The sequence below is a fragment of the Anolis sagrei genome, chromosome 4, assembly GCF_037176765.1.
Source record: "Anolis sagrei isolate rAnoSag1 chromosome 4, rAnoSag1.mat, whole genome shotgun sequence".
Taxonomy (NCBI): Eukaryota; Metazoa; Chordata; class Lepidosauria; order Squamata; family Dactyloidae; genus Anolis; species Anolis sagrei.
The window spans coordinates 120,320,442-120,338,625 of record NC_090024.1 but is presented as its reverse complement, the minus strand read 5'-3'; the positions used below and the strand labels follow the sequence as shown (position 1 = coordinate 120,338,625).

At 46.2% G+C, this 18,184-nt stretch overlaps 1 protein-coding gene across 3 annotated transcripts in view; it reads left to right on the top strand.

Moving 5' to 3' along the window:
- Positions 1 to 18,184, top strand: part of PLA2G4A (phospholipase A2 group IVA) — a 205,719-nt gene that overhangs the window by 26,288 nt on the left and 161,247 nt on the right. The gene's annotated exons all lie outside the window — the stretch shown is intronic.

Sequence of the window (18,184 nt, the reverse complement as noted above, 5' to 3'; positions counted from 1 at the left end):
AATAATAATAATTAGTAATAATAATTGTGATGTTACGAACAATTTTAAATATTTGAGCAAGTCGAGAACTGGCGGAAGCTATCAATGAGGAATTATATTCTTTTTTGGCCTCTCTGGTGGCTGCTTCGTAGATTTTTCGATGTATTTCAAAAGCCGACTTCGTTGTTTCATCAGGTTTCTTGCGTCAGGTTTGTTTTATGTTTGGATGGCCATTCTTGAACTTGTGAAGCTCCCAAAGGGTCCAAGTGTAAAAAAAAACTTGCCAAAAACGCTTAGCAGTGATCTAGATATTCTTCTAACCCACCTCTGCAGTGTGACCAGAATGTGTGTTTTAGCTTTGAATGTGTTTTATGGATTTTAACTCTGAATCCTTTAATACCACTGATATTTAATTCTGCTTTAATGTTTATATATTTGTAGATTTTAAATTGCATTGAAATGCTTTTAGTGTATGTTGCTTTGAGTCTCCTTATAGAGAGAAAAAGCAGGGCATAAATAAACATGATGATGATGATGATGATGATGATGATGAAGATGAAGATGATAATAATAATAATAATACCTTTATCAGCTGTGGAGCAAAGGAGAATTTTGGTGAGGCAAGTTTTTTTGTGGACATTTGAAAAGCAGCACCTTCAAAATTTATCATTCTACACAATTATTAAAGACAGAGGATTGTTATTCTCCTTTTTATTTTAGTACTATGTGATACCATTTGTGTCTCAAGATAAGGCACAGATAGCTTAGAAATCTAAGACAAAATGTAGTCAATGCTGTATCTAATCTGGAGCTCTATTTCATAGTGACCAGGCTCTTATTCATCAGAAGTGAGCACTTAATACCTTCTTGGAGTACTTGCAATACTCTCTGCAGCAGAATGTGGGAAATGTGCATTTATTATCAGCCCTTCAAATGGTTATCAGTGCCTGCACTTAGTCACTGGGTTGTTACTTTATGACTCAGTCATCAGATTACATTCCCAGAGAACAATTGTGACAAGTAGCCTCCATGATCATTGAAGGCTTTAAACAAAATTTTAAAAAAGCATTATCCACATCTGGACAACCCATGCCCACAAAAAACTAAATGCAACACACCAACCAATACTTGATACTTCTTTTTGTGCTCCCAGTAGTGGTGGCAAAAATGCTTTTTCTTGAGCCTCCAGTTGGTAGCATATGATGTATTTGATCACAATTTGTACAAAGCTGGTGTCGGAGGAGCAAAAGCTATTGTTACTGTTCTGATTGTTCTAATTGGTTGCCACTCAACCTTTTAATGAACATGGAATCATAGAGTTCGAAGAGACCTCATGGGCCATCCAGTCCAACCCCCTGCCAAGAAGCAGGAAAATTGCATTCAAAGCACCCTTGACATCTGTCTTCTTCTGCCCATTTGTAGGCATGATTCATCCATGTGTTTGTCCCTCTCTGGCACAACCAGCACCAGTGGCTGAGGCTGCCGGCGGAGGTCCATCGTTCACTCCAGTGGTGGACGCTTTGAAGCAATGTGGTCCAGATCTGCATGGACAACATGAAAGCCATATGGTACATCAACAAACAGGGAGGGACATGGTCCTGCTCCCTGCTTCAGATGGCTCCCGATATCTGACACTGCTAAATTCCCAGGTAAATTACAGCTTCCTGGTCAGGACAGAAAGGTCGCAGACCACCTCAGCAGGATGGAACCCACCAACCATGAGTGGTCTTTGCATCCTCACGAGGCCCACTGCCTGTTTCGGAGGTGGGGTTGGCCAATCTTTGACCTGTTTGCAGCACCAGCCAATGCCAAGTGCAAACACTACTGCACCACAATGCTGCAGGACACGTGCCAGGGCTGCTTCAGGGATGCGTTTCTGTACAATTGCCATGGGCTCCTACACATCTTTCCGCTGATACCTCTCCTCAGCAGAGTGATTGCCAAAATGGATGCGGACAGAGTCAACGCCATTCTCATAATGCTGTGGTGGCCGAGGAAGCCATGGTTCGCCCTTCTAAAGGTAATGGCTGTGGGCAATCTGCCACTGGGCAATCGGCCAAACTTGCTCACAATCCAGGAGGGCCATGTACGTCACACAGACCTCGACCTGATGTACTTCATGGCATGGCGGGTCCAGCCACACCACTCTCCAACACAGTGATGGCCATCCTCGATGCTGGAGCCCCCAGTGGCGCAGTGGGTTAAACCCCTGTGCCGGCAGGGCTGAAGACCAACAGGTCGCAGGTTCGAATCCGGGGAGAGGCGGATGAGCTCCCTCTATCAACTCCAGCTCCTCATGCGGGGACATGGGAGAAGCCTCCCACAAGGATGAAAAAAACCATCAAATCATCCGGGCATCCCCTGGACAACGTCCTTGCAGACAGCCAATTCTCTCACACCAGAAGTGACTTGCAGTTTCTCAAGTCGCTCCTGACACAACAAAAAAAAATAATCCTCAATGCTGCACACCGTTTTTCAACACAGCATTCGTACAAGACTAAATGGAATCTATTTGCAGCATCCACACGCCAGCATCGTGTGCAGCATCTGCAGGACCCTACTTCACTCCTCCTTGAGTTCCTTGCATTGTTGGTAGATGAGGGCCTGGTGCTTTTATTGCTCAAGTGTTGTCTTGCTGCACTTTCCATGTATCGCCACAGGGAAGGTAGCTTGTCATGATTTCAGAACCCGCTTGTGCAACTTTTTCTTAGAGGGTAGAGGAACCTCTGGACATCATTACCATCCCCCACCTCCTTCTTGGCAGCTTGACCTTGTCTTGTCTACACTTACGAATCCACCTTTTGAGCCCATGGCTATGGCCGATTTTTCTCACCTTTCATGAAAGGTTTCTTTTTTTGTGGCAATTACCTTGGCCCACAGGTCCAGCGAGCTGTGTGCCCTACGTGTCGATGAGCTTACCTTCATTTTCACTTTCATCCCTAAGGTCACTTTGACTTATTACTTGGTGCAAGACATTGTGCTTCCAGCATTTTTTCAAGCTCCACAAACAGCTTGAGCGGGATGCCCGCAAAGCACTCTCCTTCTACCTTCACAGGACAAAGAACTTCAGGCAGTCTCCTAGACTTTTTGTGAAGTACTGCAGTGATAGTAAGGGCTTCCCTATTTTCCCCAATGCCTCTTGGCATGCGTAGTCTCAACCATGAGAATTGCCTATCAGTTGGCAGGTAAGGATCCGCCAGTACATTTGAGGGGCCACTCCACAATAACAGTCACTACGTTGGCAGCATATCTTCATGGAGTTCCATTGTATGACATCTGTCGGGCAGCAATCTGGACTACTCCGCTCACATTCGCCACCAGCTCCAGTCGAGGAGGCACACTACGTTTGGCATAGCGGTTCTCTTCTCAGCGGTGGCATTATGCCCATCAGCCAATGGACAATAACAAGTTGAAAAATCCTTTGTTTGTTTTCTGAGTTCGTCTGACAGACAAGGAAGTTTCTTTGGACATTTTGATTAAATTACAAAGGGACGAGGCCAGCCCCAGGGGTCTCCACAAGACCCATCAAAAGACAAACCTTATCAGATCCAGGACAGGAAAACCTTTCTTAATGAAATCAAGCTTTGCCGGCCAAAACAATGCTTCAAAGTTCCAGCTGGCCGGCAAAGGGATAATCCCATCTCCTTCCCATTGTCTGCGCTTGTCCCGCCTCCTCTCTCCTGATTCGTCCATCCTTGGAAGCGAGAGGAGCGCGCTGATTGGTTCCCCAGAGGCGGGGAAGCCTGCTGATTGGCCCAGAGCGAGGTGGGCCGCCAAGCCTCCTCCCAGTTGTTCGAACTGTCAACCAATCAGCAAGAAGCAGGGCGGGGAAGGGTGGGCGGGGAATTTGAAATGTTTTTCTGTATTTTGCCTATAAAATGCCTGTAACCTCCCTGTTGGTATGCTTGTGGTGGAAATATTCCCACAATTGCATCCGATCTCAGCTGAATCGCTAATAAAGTGCCTCGGTCGCCATCTTCTTCCGCTTTGGTGGGATTTATATTATTTTTAATATTTTTATCGCTGGAATTCGACTTCCCTGTTCTCACCAAGGTTTAGGGACCCTCTTTGGTGCGGTCCTTGGGGTCTCTCTTACTGGGGAGACCCTCTCAAAATCAGTCTCGATATCACTAACAGGCTTTGGCCTATTCACTCTCCTCAGGGCAGTGCTAGCTTTGGCCCACTAACTCTTAACAGGCTTCGGCCTACTAACTCTTTCAGTTTTTGTTTCACACTTAAGAGGTATGCTTTCCCCGCAAAGATGGGGAAAACAGATATATATATATCTGCTTTCCCCATCTTTGCGGCATCTTTGAAGTTGTTGTGCTTGATTACGGCCACGGATGGTGGGACGAGGGGTTACTGTCACTCCATCTCCCTGCCAAAGAGCTAGTTCGTAACTTCCTCCTTTTGGGTTGAATCGCTGACATTCCTTCTGTGTGCCTCAGAATACTTCCCTGCTTTTTTTTTTTTTAGCGGTACCTATTTATATAATCACATTTTTTGCCTTCAAACTGCTAGATGGGCGGAAGCTGGGCTAATACCAGGAGCTCACCCTGACCTAGCTTTGAACTGGCAGTCTTTCGACTGACAAGATTGATTACAGCTGGTGTTTAACCTGCTGTACTAAAGCCGGCCCTATAGCTTCAACTCATTGTTGAAGAGATGCCAGACATATTTACAATAAATTGCCTGATCCCAAAAGGGAAATTTTCCTTCATATTGAACTCTCCCTGCCCCCAATATTTAGTGTTATTAAATGGAAGTAACACAGACTTGCTTTTCATTATGAATTCAAAGGAAAGTTGTCACATCATCCACAAATAAACTCAGAATAAGGTTCCAAGTAATAGCAGTGTTGAGTCATAGTCTCTGGAAAATTTGAGTGCAGCATGACGTCTGAAAAGCCGTTTCTTCAATTGTTTTTGGTAAAACTACACAATGAGATGAAAAGTATTCATTTATGGCTTTTGTTATGACTAACTACTTCTCACGTAACATGGTTGATCTGCTGAGATTTTTACCATTTTCTTAGTTCTCATAGAAACCTTGTTGGGTAATAATTCCAGTTCCTGATTCACAGGAAAAAGAAAGGTGTGAAGAGGAGAAAAGGTCATCCAAGATGGTCTGGTTCTTAAAAATTTCCACTTGTGACCTCTTTCAGCCTGAGAATTTTTATGTGACCTTGAGTATATAGGCATACAAAACACAAACATTTATGGATAAAAAATCATTTCAAGATTTGCTAAACAGACTGAATTTCCCTTTTTATGAGGTGTAGCTGAAGCATCTTTTTGCAGAGTCAGCTGTAAACTTTGCACAACAGATTGGTGTACATGTTTAAAACAGCTACTAGGTGATACTATAACAACACTTACTCCTGCCAAGACTCCAACATTGAGCTAAGAGAAGCCCATTTGGGGTCAGGACCCACACTTTAAGAAGCAGTGGTTTAGTTGATCCTGGGAGATTTGAACTTTAAACCTGTAGGTCTAGCATGCTCTCAGCTAGAACTAATTGATGATGGTCATATGAATAAAATATTTTAACTCATGGGTTATTGTAGGTTTTTTCAGGCTATATGGCCATGTTCTAGAGGCATTTCTTCTGACGTTTCGCCTGCATCTATAGCAAGCATCCTCAGAGGTAGTGAGGTCTGTTGGAACTAGGAAAAAGGGTTTATATATCTGTGGAATTACCAGGGTGAGACAAAGGACTCCTGTCTTCTGGAGCTAGGTGTGAATGTTTCAACTGACTACCTTGATTAGCATTTGATTGCCTGGCAGTGCCTGGAGCAATCTTTTGTTGAGAGGTGATTAGATGTCCTTGTTTGTTTCCTCTCTATTGTTGTGCTGTTCTAATTTTAGAGTTTTTTAATACTGGTAGCCAGATTTTGATCATTTTCATGGTTTCCTCCTTTCTGTTGAAATTGTCCACATGCTTGTGGATTTCAATGGCTTCTCTGTGTAGTCTGACATGGTGGTTGTTGGAGTGATCCAGCATTTCTGTGTTCTCTAATAATATGCTGTGTCCAGGTTGGTTCATCAGGTGCTCTGCTATGGCTGACTTCTCTTGTTGAAATAGTCTGCAGTGCCTTTCATGTTCCTTGATTCGTGTTTGGGCAATGCTGCTGCATTTGGTGATCCCTATGTAGACTTGTCCACAGCTGCATGGTATACGGTAGACTCCTGCAGAGGTGAGAGGATCCCTCTTGTCCTTTGCTAAACGAAGCATTTGTTGGATTTTCTTGGTGGGTCTGTAGGTAGTTTGTATGTTGTGTTTCCTCATCAGCTTCCCTATGCGGTCAGTGGTTCCCTTGATGTATGGCAAGAACACTTTTCCTCTGGATGGATCTTTGTCTTTACTCTTATGGCTTGTTCTTGGTCTTGCAGCTCTTCTGATGTCTGAAGTGGAGCATCCATTGGCCCGTAGAGCCCAGTTGAGGTGGTTCAGTTCATCTTGGAGGAGGTGGGGTTCGCAGATTCTTTTTGCACGGTCTGCCAAGGTTTTAATGGTGCTTCTTTTTTGACTTGGGTGATGGTTAGAGTTTTTATGTAGATATCTGTCTGTGTGTGTGGATTTTCTGTAAACGGTGTGACCCAACTGTTGATCTGGTTTACGGATGACTAGGACATCTAGAAAAGGCAGTCTTCCTTCATTTTCTTTTTCCATGGTGAATTGGATGTTTGGGTGGATGCTGTTGAGATGGTCCAAGAACCTGTTTAGTTCTTCTTCTCCATGGCTCCAAATGGTGAAGGTGTCATCCACATATCTCAACCATATCGTGGGCTTTTTTTGTTGCTGTTTCCAGGGCTTTTTCAAAGTGTTCCATGTAGAAATTAGCTATGACCGGGCTGAGAGGGCTCCCCATAGCTACTCCATCTTTCTGTTCATAGAATTCATTGTCCCACTGAAAGTAGCTGGTGGTGAGGCACTGGTAAAACAGCTGTGATGTCTTCTGGGAATCTCTGGTTGATTAGTGCAATGGTGTCTGCTACCGGGACCATGGTAAATAGAGACACCACATCGAAGCTATCAGTTTGTCATTGGTATTTAGCTTGAGATTGCTGATTTTTTCTATGAAGTGGGCTGAATCCTTGATGTAGTGTATAATGAGCCCGATATGGCTTTGTAACTGTGCAGCAATAAATTTTGCTAGGTCGTACGTGGGGGATCCAATAGCACTCACTATAGGTCTGAGTGGGTGGAGTCCTTATGGGTTTTTGGGAGTCCATAAAGCCTAGGTGGAAGGGCTTCCGATTTGCATAGCTGTTGTCGTATGTCGAAGTTGATTGAGGAGTTCTTAATCAGAATGTTGGTTTTCCTGGTTATTTTGGCAGTTGGGTCTTGTTTAAGTTTTCTGTATATAGTAGGATCCAGGAGTTTTCTGATCTTCTCCTTGTATTGTTCTGTATCCATGATTACTGTGGCATTCCCCTTGTCTGCTGGGAGAATGATGATGTCAGGATCTGAGTTGAGGTCTCTGATGGCTTGTCTTTCCTTCCTTGTTGTGACGATGTGTAAGTTTTATTTCTTTGGTTATGTGTAGTTTGGACAGTGGTTTAGGGATGGTAAGTATGGGAGATTATGTTTTGTGGGAGATGGTGGCTTGGCGTTAGCTGAGTTGTCATAAGCAACAGGGGCGGAGCCAACTGCCTCTTGAGGAGCAGCTGTTTTTAAAAGTCAGTCAGTAAGCCGGCGAGCTTCTGGGAACACTGAGTCTCTGGGTGGAGATTCAGGGAATGTGTCTGTAGCCGGTGTGCTATAGGAAAGACTGGATCTCAGGGTGGAGATTCAGGGAATCAATTGGTGACCAAAGTGGTTGCAGAGAAGGACCCGGTAGTGAGAGAGCTACAGGGGGTTGTTGATTCTAAATTAAGAATCAAGGTTTGGCTAGGTTTAAGCCTGCTGTGCCTGCTGTGAAACGTTTTGAAGTCTGTGCCTGAGATTACACATGAAACCTTTCCAATGTAACCATCAAGATTTGTGCCTCTTTTGAAGAAACAGTTAAACATGTTATACTCCTGTTAAAATAAACTTGTTACTGTTCTCCTCAAGTCTTGCCTGATACAGTTTCTCCTAAGTTGAACAGCCTGCAATAGTAAAGTCAAGCCAGGAAAGAAAACGCTACGCTATCAAATAAATAAAGCCTTCTGTAATTAACAGTCCCTTTATAAAATAACTCCTAGGTTGATATTGATCGTTGCCTGGCTTCCCTCATAGATTAGGTGGCAGTGGGTGTTTTACCACTCGCACCTTCACATTTGGTGGCATTCGGTGGCATTAAAACGGACTCCTTTACACTTGTAATGTTACTGGAGGGAAGTTTTGCCTTTTTCAGGATCCTTGCTGTTTCCACTCTTACTTCTTCTGCTTCTTCCTCGGGGAGGCGATAAATTGCTGATTCGACACTGGCAATGATGTTTTCTACTGGGATACTGGTGGCAGTTACAGCAAAATTTCCTCCTTTCGCTAGTATGGATACCTGGTCTTCGGAGAGTTGTCTGTCTGTTAGATTAATGATGGTCCGTGATGTATCCAGTTCTGGTTTCGGCTGTTGCTTTTGGCTTTTGTGGAATTTTTGTTTTTGTCTGTTGGTGTGGACAGCCATGTTCTTCTCCATTTTCCTGTAAGTGAGGTTGTCTATTTTGTCCCAGTCCTGGGAATTCATCTTCTGGCTGATGTTGATATGGAGGTGCAGGAGTTCCTTGTCTGTGTTCGCGAGTTCTTTTGCGGATGGTGTGAATTCTCTCCCGTAAGAGGTTGCGTTCCAGGCGGTCATACATCCGGTGAGCCTGTGGTCTTTTGAAAGTCCTTTTGGCTGCGAGAAATTGTGGGATAGTATCTGTGTCTCTGCAGCGTAGAAGGAAAGTCAGGGAGTAAGTTTGTCTTGGAACAGTTTCTCCCCATAGAGATGTTCAATGTATTGTTGAAGGCTTTCATGGCCGGAATCACTGGGTTGTTGTAGGTTTTTTCGGGCTATATGGCCATGTTCTAGAGGCATTTCTCCTGACGTTTCGCCTGCATCTATGGCAAGCATCATCAGAGGTAGTGAGGTCTGTTAGAACTAGGAAAAAGGGTTATATATCTGTGGAATGACCAGGGTGAGACAAAGGACTCTTGTCTGCTGGAGCTAGGTGTGAATGTTTCAACTGACCACCTTGATTAAGGTGGATCAGACTTCCCTGAAAGGTATGCAGAGACTCACAAGGATTCCAGTTCCCAATGTATTTATTGCTTGGAATACAAGAGTCTTGCACTACTGCCTGTCTATTTTGGCATCGCTACAATATCATAAATCACTCAAGAGTCCTGGTGCCTGGAGCTAGCTCCTTTCCACATCCAGAGCCCACTTTCTCCCCACTTTGGAGCAATTGAGTTTTATGGCTGGTTCATATTTCCTGTCCTCCCTTTTGGCTCATCGGGCCATTTTCTCTATATCAGAAAGATGGATAGTTGGGTGGCATGACATAGAGATCATGACACAGCTCCACATGGAAAGTGTGGGTTGCATTGGTCTCATGAAGTGAGTGAAAGTCCCATCATCCATGCTCAAAACTCCCCCAAACCACAACACAATATAGAGTGGGTCATCTGGGCTCTGTGTGTCAAGTTTGATCTTTCATAGAATCATAGAATCAAAGAGTTGGAAGAGTCCTCGTGGGCCATCCAGTCCAACCCCCTGCCAAGAAGCAAGAATATTGCATTCAAATCACCCCTGACAGATGGCCATCCAGCCTCTGTTTAAAAGCTTCTAAAGAAGGAGCCTCCACTACACTCTGAGGCAGTGAGTTCCACTGCTGAACGGCTCTCACAGTCAGGAAGTTCTTCCTCGTGTTCAGATGGAATCTCCTCTCTTGTAGTTTGAAGCCATTGTTCTGCGTCCTAGTCTCCAAGGAAGCAGAAAACAAGCTTGCTCCCTCCTCCCTGTGGCTTCCTCTCACATATTTATACATGGCTATCATATCTCCTCTCAGCCTTCTCTTCTTCAGGCTAAACATGCCCAGCTCCTTAAGCGCTCCTCATAGGGCTTGTTCTCCAGACCCTTGATCATTGTAGTTGCCCTCCTCTGGACACATTCGAGCTTGTCAATATCTCTCTTGAATTGTGGTGCCCAGAATTGGACACAATATTCCAGGTGTGGCCTAACCAAAGCGGAAGAGAGTGGTAGCATTACTTCCCTAGATCTAGAAACTATGCTCCTATTGATGCAGGCCAAAATCCCATTGGCTTTTTTTGCCGCCACATCACATTGTTGGCTCATGTTTAACTTGTTGTCCACGAAGACTCCAAGATCTTTTTCACACGTACTGCTCTCGAGCCAGGCCTCCCCCATTCTGTATCTTTGCATTTCGTTTTTCCTGCCAAAGTGGAGTATCTTGCATTTGTCACTGTTGAACTTCATTTTGTTAGTTTTGGCCCATCTCTCTAATCTGTCAAGATCATTTTGAATCCTGCTCCTGTCCTCTGGACTATTGGCTATCCCTCCCAATTTGGTGTGGTCTGCAAACTTGATGATCATGCCTTCTTGCCCTTCATCTAAGTCATTAATAAAGATGTTGAACAGGACCGGGCCCAGGACAGAACCCTGCGGCACTCCACTTGTCACTTCTTTCCAAGATGAAGAGGAAGCATTGGTGAGCACCCTCTGGGTTCGTCCATTTAACCAATTACACATCCACCTCACTGTAGTTTTGCCTAGCCCACATTGGACTAGTTTGTTTGCCAGCAGGTCATGGGGGACCTTGTCGAAGGCCTTACTGAAATCCAGGTACGCCACATCCACGGCATTCCCCGCATCTACCCAGCTTGTAACTCTATCAAAAAAAGAGATCAGATTAGTCTGGCATGACTTGTTTTTGATAAATCCATGTTGACTATTAGCGATGACTGCATTTGTTTCTAAGTGTTTGCAGACCACTTCCTTAACAATCTTTTCCAGAATCTTGCCTGGTATCAACATGAGGCTGACCGGACGGTAATTGTTTGGGTCATCCTTTTTTCCCTGCTTGAAGATTGGGACCACATTGGCCCTCCTCCAGTCTGCTGGAACTTCTCCCGTTCTCCAAGAACTCTCAAAGATGATTTCCAATGGTTCCGCTAGTTCCTTCAATACTCTGGGGTGTAGTTGATCTGGCCCCAGGGACTTGAACTCGTTTAGAGCGGCCAGGTATTCTTGGATGACTTGCTTCCCAATTTGGGGTTGGATGTTGTGATGATTCTTACCTTGTAGGCCGAAGTAGGAGCTGGAGATGTCTGTAAGCAGGCCTCCATTTTGAGAAGGTAAGCGATGGAGGCAGACATCTTGGGAGTGTAAGAGTAGAAGAGGGGAGGAGCTGGAGCTCTCTCTGGATTGGTTAAGGCAGATGGGAGGAATTTTAGCCGAGAGAGGGAAAAACTTTCAGCTTGTCAGAAAGAGGAGATTGATTTTTGGCTTTGAAGGAAGAGGATGGATTTTTTGGGAACAGAGTAGAGAGTCGATTTTTGGTGAGCAAAGATTTTTACTGTCAGAGGGCATTTGGGACAGGCGATTCTACATTTATTTGGCCAGGAGGGTCAAAGTAGATGGCTGGGTACTTGTGTCAGACTTGTTACACAAGTGGTTTGCTCTCTGGGGTCAGAGTAGTTTAGCTGTTAGAGAACTCTGTCTAGAGTGTCAGCTCACAGCAGCCAGGTTCAATGATGACACAAGACCTCCTTCCGTTATCAACAAAGAACTTTACTGGTAGATGCATAGACATAGGAAAAGCCGAGATTGTCCAGCCACAGCTAGCAACCCCTTATATACACACCCAATCATTTGAAGTGTGGATTCCCGCCGAACCCAAAACCCCGCGTAAAGCTTCCCGCCACCAGGCAACTGCCTCCCCCCAAGGTCACCAGCTGCACGGTCCTTATCAGGGCGAAGCGTCAGGACTCTAGTTTTCGGCACCAAAGCCCAGGCTCCGGAAACTGGATCCTGACATGGCGTCCTCCTCCTCTTCTTCCTGGAACGGAAACGGGAGACACGTCTATAGGCTTTCTTTGTCGAGTGGGCCCTGATACTTCTTCAACAAGCTACAGTGAAACACGGGGTGTACCTTCCCTAAACCCTTTGGCAGTTTCAACTTATACGTGACCTCATTGATCTTACTCAGGATTCTGAATGGACCGAGGTAGCGTGGGGCTAGCTTCCTGGACAGGGCATCCTGTTTGATGTTTTTGGCAGACAACCAGACTAAGTCGCCCTCCTCCAATCTGTCTCCTTCCCTCCACTTGCGGTCGGCGAACAGCTTGTACCTTTTTTGGGCCTCTCGCAGCGATTCTGCTACTTCCTCCCAGCTGGATCTTACTCTGGCCGCCCATTCCTCATTTCCCCTTGGTTCCTCCTCCTCCCACTCTGGCAGCCTTGGGAATGGGGCCACCTCCTGGCCATAAATTACCTCAAAGGGAGATTTTTCAGTAGTTGCATGAGGGGCTGCGTTATATGCTAATTCTGCGTATGGGAGAAGGTCTGCCCAATCCGACTGGCATTGGTTTGTGGACGTTCTAAGGAAAAACCCCAACGTTTGCTGTGTGTGCTCCACCCCCCGTTCGTCATGGGGTGGAAAGCCGAGCTTAGGTTCCTCTCAGCCCCCAACAGTTGCATGAACTCCCTCCAGAATCATGCGGTGAATTGTACCCCCCTGTCGCTTATGACCTGGTCTGTGCACCCATGCAACCGGTAAATGTGTTTCACGAATAGTTCCGCTAATTTCTCCGCGGAGGGGAGTTTGGGGAGCGCAATAAAATGTGCCTGTTTAGAGAACAAGTCAAGGACCGTCCAAATGTAATTCTGGCCTTTGCTACTCGGGAGTTCACCAACAAAATCAAAAGCAATCGAACTCCACGGCCTCATGGGGTCAGCCACTTTCTGTAACAGGCCTGCGGGCTTCTGTGTGGGGGCCTTGTTCCTAGCGCATGCTGTGCACTGGGATATGTATGTTTTGATGTCGCCCCTCATCCCTGGCCACGAACACTGTCGCGCCAGCAGCTTGGCTGTCTTGGTAACACGGAAATGGCGTGTGCTTTTGCTGTCATGGCACCTCACCATCATCCCCCCCCCCCCGCAAGCTCCCAGGGATATATAACTTCCTATTCATGAATCCCAGACCGTCCTTCCACTCCACCTTTTCCTTATTCCCCTTGAGCCATTCGTCTCCTTGGTATGCCTGCTTTAGTTCCTCCTCCCAACCGTTACTCCCTTCACCTCCTACTCCTATGAGCTTTTGGCTGCGCTCCGTCTGCACCCGGGTCACCACTGCCATACTCCCCTGCTGTTCCGAAATGAGACTCTTGTGTGGCCGCCCTCCTCCCTCCTCCCGTCGTGGCATGCGGGAGAGTGTGTCCGCAAGTACATTTTCTCTCCTTTTGTGGAATTTTAATTTGAAATCGAATCGGCTAAAAAATTGTGCCCACCGTATTTGTTTAGCTGATAATTTACGGGGTGACGTGATGTATTGTAGGTTCCTATAGTCGGTCCACACCTCGAACGGCATGCTGCTCCCCTCTAGTAGGTGTCTCCAACATTCTAGGGCTTTTAGTATTGCTAGCGCCTCCTTTTCCCAAATGGGCCAATTACGCTCTGTCTCAGTAAACTTTTTCGACAAAAACCCGCATGGTCTCAATGCCCCTTCAGAATCCCTTTGCATTAATGCCGCTCCGTACACCCAATCGGAGGCATCGCAATGGAGCACAAACTGCTTAGCCATGTCTGGGTGGATCAGGAGCGGCTCCTCCGTGAATCTACGCTTTAGCTTTTCAAACGCCTCTTGGCACTCTCCTGACCAGGCTAGTTTAGCTCCCGGGGACCGTACCTTGCCCGTTTCCCCCTTCCCCTTTTTTTTAGCAACTCCGTGAGTGGCAGTGTGAGCTGAGCAAAATCCTTGATGAAAGACCGATAAAAATTGGCAAACCCCAGAAAGGACAGCAGCTGTTTGCATGTGGTTGGGGGCTCCCAGGCCCTCACGTCCTCCACTTTCGTGGGGTCCATTGCGATGCCCTTATGTGAAATCCTGTACCCTAGGAAATCTATCTGCTCCCTATTAAACTCGCATTTGGCTAGTTTGGCGAACAATTTTGCCTCCTTCAGCCTCTGGAGCACTTCTCTAACCAACTGAACGTGGCTGGACATATTCCGGCTGAATATGATTACATCATCAATAAAACAAAATACCCCGTGGTACAGTAACGGGTGTAACACTTCATTGATCATTTGCATAAATGCCCCCCATCCCTCCTTAATCCATATGGGCACACGCAGAAATTGAATAGTCCGAGGGCACTGGAGAAAGCGGTCTTCCACCTGTCCTCCGGCTTAATATGTAGTTTGTGATAAGCCTCGACCAAGTCCAGCTCCGACAGTCTAGACAGTAAGCCCTAGACTGTCAGGGGTAACGGATAACACGTGGTGGTGCTCACGGCGTTTAGCCCCCTATAGTCTACGCATAGCCTCAGCGAGCCGTCCTTCTTTCGTCTGAATAGCACAGGGGCCCCGAGGGGGGAATCAGAAGGCTCTATGAACCCCCGAGCCAAGTTCTTATCTATGTATTTTTTCAGCTCATCCATCTCCCTTGGTGTCATGGGATAAATTTTGGCAATAGGGAGAGTGGCATCTTTATTTAGTTCAATTTTCACTTCAACCCTTCTCCTGGGGAGCAGTTTATCAGCTTCTTTCTTGTCAAAAACGTCTGCGAAGTCTCGATATTTAGGAGAAATGTTTTGCACCCAATCTGTTGGCGTGCTCTCCTCCCCCCGGCCACATACCCCTGTTGGCGCCCCTGGGAATTGTAGGCTTCCCCCTTCCCAGTAAATGCGTGGGTTTGCCTCCCTCAGCCACGGCATGCCTAGGATTATGTTGTACGTTGCGAACTGGGATACGACGAATGTCGCTTCGCCCTCCCATGTGCCCACCCTGCACTTCACTCCCCTAACTTCAAACCTTGCTGGGGCCCCTGATGCTATTGACCCATCTAATTGGGAGAAGGCTATGGGGGTCTGCAGGGCTACCTTCTCTTATTTCAGTTTCTCTGCCAGTTCAGGAGCCATTATGTTCCTAGAACACGCGCAGTCTATAAACGCCTTGCAGCCAGCCCATATGTCCACCTCTTCCAGCATGATGGGGAACACCAACATTCCGGGGCTGTGACTCACCAAATTCCCCGCCGGGGTTTCAAGGAGGATGCCTTCCTCCGCTTTCTTTCCAGCGGCTGGCTTTACTCTGGGCCGTGGGGTCTCCCCCCTTTCCGCTGCCAACATTCGGCTGCCCTATGGTTTAGGCGGCCACACACATAACATCCGCTTCGCCGGTCCCTCGCCCCGCTCTTCGATTCTCTCTTGGCCGGCTCCCTGTCGGGTTTCTGGGTCTCCTCCCTCTGTTGGGAGGAGTGGCGTCTGCTGCGGCGCCACTCCCCGATGCCTCTTGACCTGGGCCAGCGTTGTCTCGATGCGCCCGGCTAGTTGTATCCATCCCTTGATCGTCTCCGGGTCATCACGGTGGAGCGCCCAGGATAAAATTTCCTTTTTCAGCCCTTCCTCAAATATTTGGACTTTTGTCACCATCGACCATTTGGGCACTTTTTGGCCAGCAGTTGGAACTCCTCCACATATTCAGACACCGTCTTCTGGCCTTGGGCGATAGGCTGCAGTTTGTCTCTCGCCCTGATCCGCTTAAGCGGATCTCGGAAGCATGTTTCCATAGCCGCCAGGAACCGTCCTCCAACTCGCTTGGGTCTTGGGGCGTGCCCCTGGTTCTCGGCCGCTCCTCTCCCCCGTGCTCCACGGCGACTCTTTCCAGGGCTGTGGGTCTTCCAAGAGGGGGGCCAAGCGTTCCATCAATCTCGATATCACGGCGAGGATGGTTTCCATAGCTGCCACTTTCTCCTCTAGGTACTCCATCCTTTGGGGGGAAGGAAAATCCAGACCACTGCTCTCTCTCGCGGCTTCCTCTGGCCCTTTCGCTTGTCTCTGGGTTACCCCGTTAGGCCTGGTGTAAGCGGTCAACGATGCCAAAGCGGCCACTCTCTCCAGTTCCTCCTTCACATTCCCGAAAGGGGAGCCTGACTCTCCCCCTGCCGCCGAAGCATCTTCCTCCTCCATAAAGGCACCTCACCGCAGGCACGGGATGGTGCAGGGAATCTCGGCTTAAATGTCAGCTCACAGCAGCCAGGTTCAATGATGACACAAGACCTCCTTCCGTTATCAACAAAGAACTTTACTGGTAGATGCATAGACATAGGAAAAGTCGAGATTGTCCAGCCACGGCTGGCAACCCCTTATATACACGCCCAATCATTTGAAGTGTGGATTCCCGCCGAACCCAAAACCCCGCGTAAAGCTTCCCGCCACCAGGCAACTGCCTCCCCCCAAGGTCACCAGCTGCACGGTCCTTATCAGGGCGAAGCATCAGGACTCTAGTTTTCGGCGCCAAAGCCCAGGCTCCGGAAACTAGATCCTGACACTAGAGTGTAGCTATTTGCTCTGGGGACAACTGTGTTAGGTTTGTCTGGGGAACTCACTGCTACTGAGTCAGGGTAGAGTGAGGAGTCTTGCTCTCGTCTAAGTTAGAAAACCTATTTAAGTAACCATTAAGAATATTGTGCCTCTGTAACCACTCAAGCTTGTGCGCCTCGTCAAAGAAGATAGTTGTTTGTTCAAATATATTAATAAACGTTTCTCTAGTTCAACTTTTAAGCAGCCTCAGTAGTGATTCATTCTGTGAGCATAATTCCAGTGGTTTATAACATCTTTACATCTCAGTCATTTCAGGGAGCCAGAGGGAGAGCTGGTGGGCAGGAAGGGATTTACCTCAGGGACAACATCTTTAGTATTCCCAAATTACCTTGGGTGGTGGCAGCAACTCTATCAGAGTATACATGTTACCTCAACAATCATCTAAACGCTCCATGCCAGAATCATATTGGTGCCCAGCAGCGAGATTTATTTTTAAGATACAATACGTTTCTTATTAGTGGTGCCAGCAGGTGGGATGTATTAGAAAATATAATCCCCCAGGACCTTGATTCTTTATAGATGTCCTCTAGTCCCTCATTCACTCCATCTTGCTGAGGTTGAAGATGGCTTTCTTTTTGTGAAGCAAAGAAGGCATTAAGTAGTTCTGCCTTTTCCCTGTCCCCTGTCAGCATTGCCCCGTCTTCTCCTCGAAAAGGCCCTATCGCCTCCTTGTTTTTCCTTTTTCTACTGACATAAGAAAAGAAGCCATTTTTATTGTTTTTAATGTCCCTGGCAAGACTGAGCTCGTTTTGTGCTTTAGCCTTGTGGACCTTTTCCCTACGGAGTTGGCTATTTGTTTGAATTCTTCTTTGGTGAGTACAGAGAAGAAAATAATCTCCAAATTTTACAAGAAACTATTAGAATGGGCTAATAACAAGAACAAATTAAAAAACAAATTAAAGAACAAGAACAAATTAAAGAATACATGGTCAGAAGGACTTCCAATATAGACTGGACAATAAAATTAAAGGAAAGGGAACATAGATGGAACCATAAACTGAAATTCACTTATGCATATGATTTCAAAGAAAATTTATACAACATGATGTACCAATGGTACATTACTCCGCAAAAATTGGGTAAGATATATAAGCAAATTACAAAACAAATGCTGGAAAAGTGAGAAACAAGAAGGCACTTTCTACCACATGTGGCAGAAGTGTGAAGAAGTGGAAAAATGCTGGAAAGAAATTCAAGAAATATCCCAGAAAATACTTAAAATAAACATACCAATTAAACCAGAATATTTTTTACTGGGGACAATAGATATAGAGATGGATACGTACAAAGACATTCTTTTCAATTACCTAGCAATAGCAGCAAGGAGAGTATATGCAAGAAGTTGGAGATTCAATACCTTCAACAGAAGAATGGTTGATAAAAATAATGGATATTTTGAATATGGACACCTTTACACAACATTTGAAATACGACTATGGAAGACTCAAGAAAAAAACGGACTGGCAACTTTTTAAGGACTTATATGATTCAAGAAAAAAAACAAGATTATAGTATAAAAACTTTGACTCAGATACAAGCAGAGACTGCTCTGGAAATAAAAAGACTGAAAGGAGGAAGCGCATAAAATAAATTACAAAGGGACTGATTATTGGAAGCCTTTCCCCTTTTCCCTCTCCCCCTTTTCCCTTTGCTCCCCTTCTTCACTATTCCTCTT